General features: G+C 42.6%; 1 pseudogene across 1 annotated transcript; it reads left to right on the plus strand.

Moving 5' to 3' along the window:
- The first annotated feature begins 1857 nt into the window (after positions 1-1857).
- On the plus strand, positions 1858-2740 carry LOC103249688 (annotated as a pseudogene). The gene has a single exon (XR_002481376.1). The product of XR_002481376.1 is annotated as an ataxin-3 pseudogene (transcript).
- The last annotated feature ends 3260 nt before the right edge of the window (positions 2741-6000 follow it).

A 6000-nucleotide genomic window follows, 5' to 3' on the forward strand; every position in this document is an offset into this window, starting at 1 on the left:
TCTTTTCATGTGCTTATTGAGCATTTGTATATCTTCTCTGAGGAAATGTCTATGAAAATACTTTGTCCATTTTTGAATCAGTCTTTTTGGGGTTTTTTTGGTGTTGCTGAGTTGAATAAACTCTTTACATATTCTGGATACTTAAATTTCTACAAATATTTTCTACCATTCTGTGGGTTGTCTTTTCACTCTGTTGATTGTGTTTTTTGGAGCACTAAAGTTTTAATTTTGATGAAGTCCAGCTTATCTATTTTTTCTCTTGTTGGTGTCATATCCAATAAATAATTGACAAATCCAACGTCATAAAGATGTTCCCTTGTTTTCTTATTCTAGGAGTTTTATAGTGTTAGCTCTTCAGTTTAGAATGTTGATCCATCTTGTGTTAATTTTTTATATGATGATAAGGTAAGGGTTGGGTTTCAGCCCTTTGTATGTATGCATTACCCAGTTTTGAGATGTATCACAAAGCTACAGTAGTCAAGACAGTGTGGTATTGGTGAAAGGAAAGCTAAACACCAATGCAATAGACTAAAACTTTCAGAAATTCACCCACACAAATATGATCAACTGATTTTTGATAAAGATATAAAGACAATTCAAAGAAGAAGAAAGTAGTCTTTCAACAAAAGGTACTGGAACAACTGGACTTCCATATGCAAAGGAAACCTAGTCCTATATTTCACATACATAAAAATTAACTTAAAGGGGATTATAAACCTAAGTTAATTTATAAAACTATGAAACTCATAGAAGAAAACATAAAAGAAAATCTTCAGGATCTTTGAAAGATCTGAAAAAGCTTTCAGATAGGACACAAAAAGCACCATCTATAAAAGAAAAAATGGATAAATTTAACTTTATCAAAATTTTAAACTTCTGTACTATTAAGAGAATAAAAAAGTTCTTGGCCGGGCATGGTGGCTCATGCCTGTAATCTCAGCACTCTGGGAGGCCAAGGCGGGAGGATTACTTGAACCCAGGAGTTCAAGACTAGCCTAGGTAACATAGGGAGACCACATCTCTATACAAAATCAAAAAAATTAGCCAGACATTGTGGTGCACACCTATAGTTCCAGCTACTCAGGAGGATAAGGCAGGAGGATTGGTTGAGTCCAGAAGTTTGAGGCTGCGGTGAGCCATGATTGTGCCACTGTAGCCTGGGTGACAGAGTGAGATCCTGACTAAAAAAAAAAAGATTATTTCCTTTCAGTAGCAGCAGCTGTATGTTCAGCCTTCAGAAAAGGCTCACCTCCAGGGTTCTCTGCAAGGGAAAAAAGAAAGTCTGACACCAATGAAATCATTAATGTCAACTTCTGCCACCAGACCCAAAAACTGATCAAAGACAAGCTGATCATCCCAAACCTGTGACTCCCTTCCTGGGCACGATGCAAGAAAAATACACTGTTCTGCTAGAAGGGAGCACATATGGACATGGGTAAGTGAAAGGGTACTGCCAATACTTGAATGCCAAAGAAAGTAACCAGGATGAAGAGGATGAGAATTCTGTACCAGTTGCTCAGAAGATACCATGTACCTAGGAGGATTCACCACCACACATATCACAGCCTGTACCTGAAGGTGAAGGAGAACGTGTTCAAAAACAAGTGAATTCTCATGGACCCATCCACAGGCTGAAGACAGGCAAGGCTGGCAAGAAGCTCCTCACCAGCCATGCTGAGGCCTGCAGGCCTAAGTACATGGAAGCCTGCAAGTGCAAGAGTACCACCAGCCCAAGAAGGATCACAAGACCGTCCAAGGAAGACCATGAAATAAAACTCCTCCTCCTTGTCTGTACTCGGTGCCCTCAGCAATTACATAAACCAATCACTCAAATAGAACAAGCCCCCTGAGACAAACATGGAGTCCATCTTTCACGAGAAACAAGAAGGCTCGCTGTGCGCGCAGCACTGCCTGAACAACCTGCTGCAGGGGGAGTACTTCAGCCCCGTGGAGCTGTCCTCCATCACACACCAGCTGGACGAGGAGGAGCAGATGAGGATGGCGGAGCGGGGTGTAACCAGCAAAGATTACCGGACGTTTCTGCAGCAGCCTTCTGGAAATATGGATGACAGTGGCTTTTTCTCTATTCAGGTGATAAGCAATGCCTTGAAAGTTTGGGGCTTAGAACTCATTCTCTTCAACAGTCCAGAGTATCAGAGGCTCAGGATCAACCCTATAAATGAAAGATCATTTATATGCAATTATAAAGAGCACTGGTTTACAGTTAGAAAATTAGGAAAACAGTGGTTTAACTTGAATTCTCTCTTGACGGGTCCCGAATTAATATCAGATACATACCTTGCACTATTCCTGGTGCAATTACAGCAGGAAGGCTACTCCATATTTGTTGTTAAGGGCGACCTACCCGACTGTGAGGCCAACCAGCTCCTGCAGATGGTCAGGGTCCAGCAGATGCAGAGGCCAAAGCTCATTGGAGAGGAACTGGCACAGCTGAAAGAGCAGAGAGTCCATAAGACAGACCTGGAACGCATCTTTGGAGCAAATGAAGGCTCGGGCGTGGCAGACCAAGATGAGGAGGACTTGCAGAGGGCTTTGGCACTGAGTCGCCAAGAAATGGACATGGAAGATGAGAAAGGAAGCGGATCTCCACAGGGCCATTCAGCTGAGTATGCAAGTTAGTTCCAGGAATATATCTCCAGATGTTCCACAGACGTCAGGTACAAATCTTACTTCACAAGAGCTGCGGAAGAGAAGAGAAGCCTACTTTAAAAAGCAGCAACAGCAGGTGGGTCCCCCAGGACCGAGTTCCCCACCTGTGGGACAGGCCAACCGCATGCCCAGGAGCCCTGGAGAGCAGCCCGGCAGGGGATGCGCGGAGCGAAGAGGACATGCTGCAGGCAGCCATGACCATGTCGCTAGAGACTGTTGGGAGTGATTTGAAAACAGAAGGAAAAAATAACCCCTGTTAAGAGCCACACAGATGCTCCCACTTTCCAACATCGTCCTTGTGATGACTGCATAGGGTCCACATGGCACGTGTCAAAGACATGGGGAAATAAGAATTTTAGGTGGTTTGCAAACAAAATTATGAGAAGGTGGGAAAATGCGTCAGTTGCAGGATTAAGCACGATCCTCCAGATACTACCCAAAGAGGCACTGGCAATTAAAGGACTTCAAATAGTTTAAAAAAAAAGACAACAAAAAAAACAAGCCCCCTTTTTTTGCTTTGAGAGAGAGAGAGAATAAAAAGACAAGTCATCGACTGGAAGAAAATATTTGCAAGTCACATATCTGACAAAGAACTTGTATCCAACTCTCAAAACTTAAGAAAACAAAAGGACTCAATTTTTTTTTTTTTTTTTGAGTCAGAGTCGCACTCTGTCACCCAGGCAGGAGTGCAGTGGCACACACACTCTTATGGTCACCACAGCCTCAACCTGCTGCGCTCAGGCGATCCTTCTGCCTCAACCTTCTAAGTAGCTGGAACTGCAGACATGCACCACCAGGCCCAGCTAATTTTTAGATTTATTGTAGAGATGAGGTCTCACCATGTTGCCCAGGCTGGTCTTGAACCCACGGGCTCAGGCAATCCTTTTGCCTCAGCCTCCAAAGTGCTGGGATTATAGGTGTGAGCCACCATGCCTGGCTCCATTTTTTGTTTTTTTGAGTCTGGGTCTCACTCTGTCACCCATGCTGGAGTGCAGTGGCACACTCACGGCCACCAAGGACTCAACCTGCTGGGCTCAGGTGATCCATCCACCTCAGTCGTTCAAGTAGCTGTAACTATAGGCGCACGCCACCCCCCCCTGGCCTAATTTTTCTATTTATTGTAGAGATGAGGTCTTGTCAAGTTGCCCAGTCTGGTCTTGAGCCCCTGGGTTCAGGCAATCCTCTTGCCTCTGCCTCCTAAAGTATTGGGATTACAGGCATGAGCCACCATGCCCAGCTTTTCTTTTTTTTAGGACTCGATTTTTATAATGGGTAAAATAATTCTCAAAACTCAACAGTTAAAAATAAATAAAAACAGGCTGGGTATGGTGGCTCATGTCTATAATCCCAGCACTTTAAGAGGCCAAGGAGGAAAGATGGCTTGAGGCCATGAGTTCTAGACCAGCCTGCCTGGGCAATATGACGCAACCCTATTTCTATTTTTTTAAGTATTAATAAAATGTTTTTTAATTTTAAAAATTAAAAAATTAAGTAAAATAAAAACAATCCAATTATACAATGGACAAAAGACATGAGCAGATATTTCACCAAAGAGGAGATACAAATGACAAATGAACACATGAAAAGATGTCCAACATTATTAGCCAATGAGGAAATGCAAATTAATACTATGATATTTCACTGTACATCTATTAGAATAGCTAAAGTAGGTGTGTAATGAATAGTTAAAATAACAAGTAATGATAACACCAAGTACTGATGAGTATGCAGAGAAGTTGGAGCTCTTACACATCACTAATGAGAATGTAAATGATACAGATAGTCTGGCAGTTTCTTACAAAACTAAACATACACTTACCGTACAATCCAGTGATCACACTTTTGGCCATTTCTCCCAGAAAAATGAAAACTTATATTCACACAAAAACCTGTTCTTAAATGTTTGAATTAGCTCTGCTTATAATAGCAAAATATTGGCAACAACTCAAACGTCCTTTAATGAGTGAATGGTTGAACAAACTCTAGAACATCCTTATAGTGCAATATTACTCGGCAGTAAAAAGATATGAACTATTGATGCATGCAACAGCCTTGATGAATGCCAAAGCATTATGCTTAGCGAAAAAAAGCCAATCTCAAAAGATTACATGCTTCATTTTTCCATTCTTATAACTTTCTTAAAATAATAAGATAGAAATTAGTAGTTGCCAAGGGAATGGGGGAGGGAAGTGGTATGAGGTACAAATACAAAAAATGTAACCTACGGGAGTCTTTTGTGGTGATGGAGCAGTTCTATATCTTAATTGTGATGGTGGCCACACAAATCTATACAAAGGATAAAATTGCATGGAACTATACATAACACACACAAATGAATCGTTTTTTAAGATGGTAAAACTGAACAGAGTCTGTAACCTAGATAACGTAATGTACCAGTGTCAGTTTCCTCATTTAAATATTTGTGTCAAGCCGGGCTCGGTGGCTCAGCCTGTAATCCCATGCTTTGGGAGGCTGTGAGTGGATTGCCTGAGCCTGCGGGCTCGAGACCCGCCTGGGCTACTTGGAGAGACCTCATCTCTACAATAAATAAAAAAATCAGCTGGGCATGGTAGCGCGCGCCTGTAATTCCGGCTACTCGGAAGGTTGAGGAGGAAGGATCGCCGGAGCCCAGCAGGTCGAGGCTGCAGTGGCCGGGAGCGGCCACTGCACTCCAGTCTGGGCGACAGAGGGAGACTCCAACTCAAAAAAAGAAAAAAAGAAAAAAAAATTTGTGTCAGTTAGCTAGGACTGCCATAACAAAATATCACAGACTGCATGGCTTAAACAACAGAAATTTATTTTCTCACCGTACTGGAGGCTGAAGGTCCAAACTCAAATTGTCAGCAGATTGATTTCTCCTGAAGTCTCTCTCTTAGGCTTGTAGATGGCTGCCTTCTGTATGTTTTCACCTGGCCTTCCTTCTGTGTGTATTTGTGTCCTAATCACCTTCCTGGGTAACAGTCTCACTCTGTCACCCAGGCTGGAGTACAGTGGTGCAATCATAGTTCACTGCAGCCTCCAACTCCTGGACTCAACTGATCCTCCTGCCTCAGCCCCCCAAGTAAGTAGCTGGGACTGGAGGCATATGCCACCATACCTGGTTAATTTTTAAATTGTTTGTAGAGACTGGGTCTCACTTTGTTGCCTGTGCTGGTCTTGAACTCATGTTGGTCAAGTGATCCTCCTGTGTTGGTCTCCCAAAATGCTGGGATTAAAGGTGTGAGCCACTATGCCTGGCATCTAATCTCTTATAAAGACACCCGTCCTTGGATTAGGGTCTACTCATTTGACCCTATTTTGCTTTAATAATCTCTTTAAAGATCCTGCCAC

This window comes from Carlito syrichta, unplaced genomic scaffold, assembly GCF_000164805.1.
Source record: "Carlito syrichta isolate Samal-C Ts95f unplaced genomic scaffold, Tarsius_syrichta-2.0.1 Scaffold123312, whole genome shotgun sequence".
NCBI classification, from domain to species: Eukaryota; Metazoa; Chordata; class Mammalia; order Primates; family Tarsiidae; genus Carlito; species Carlito syrichta.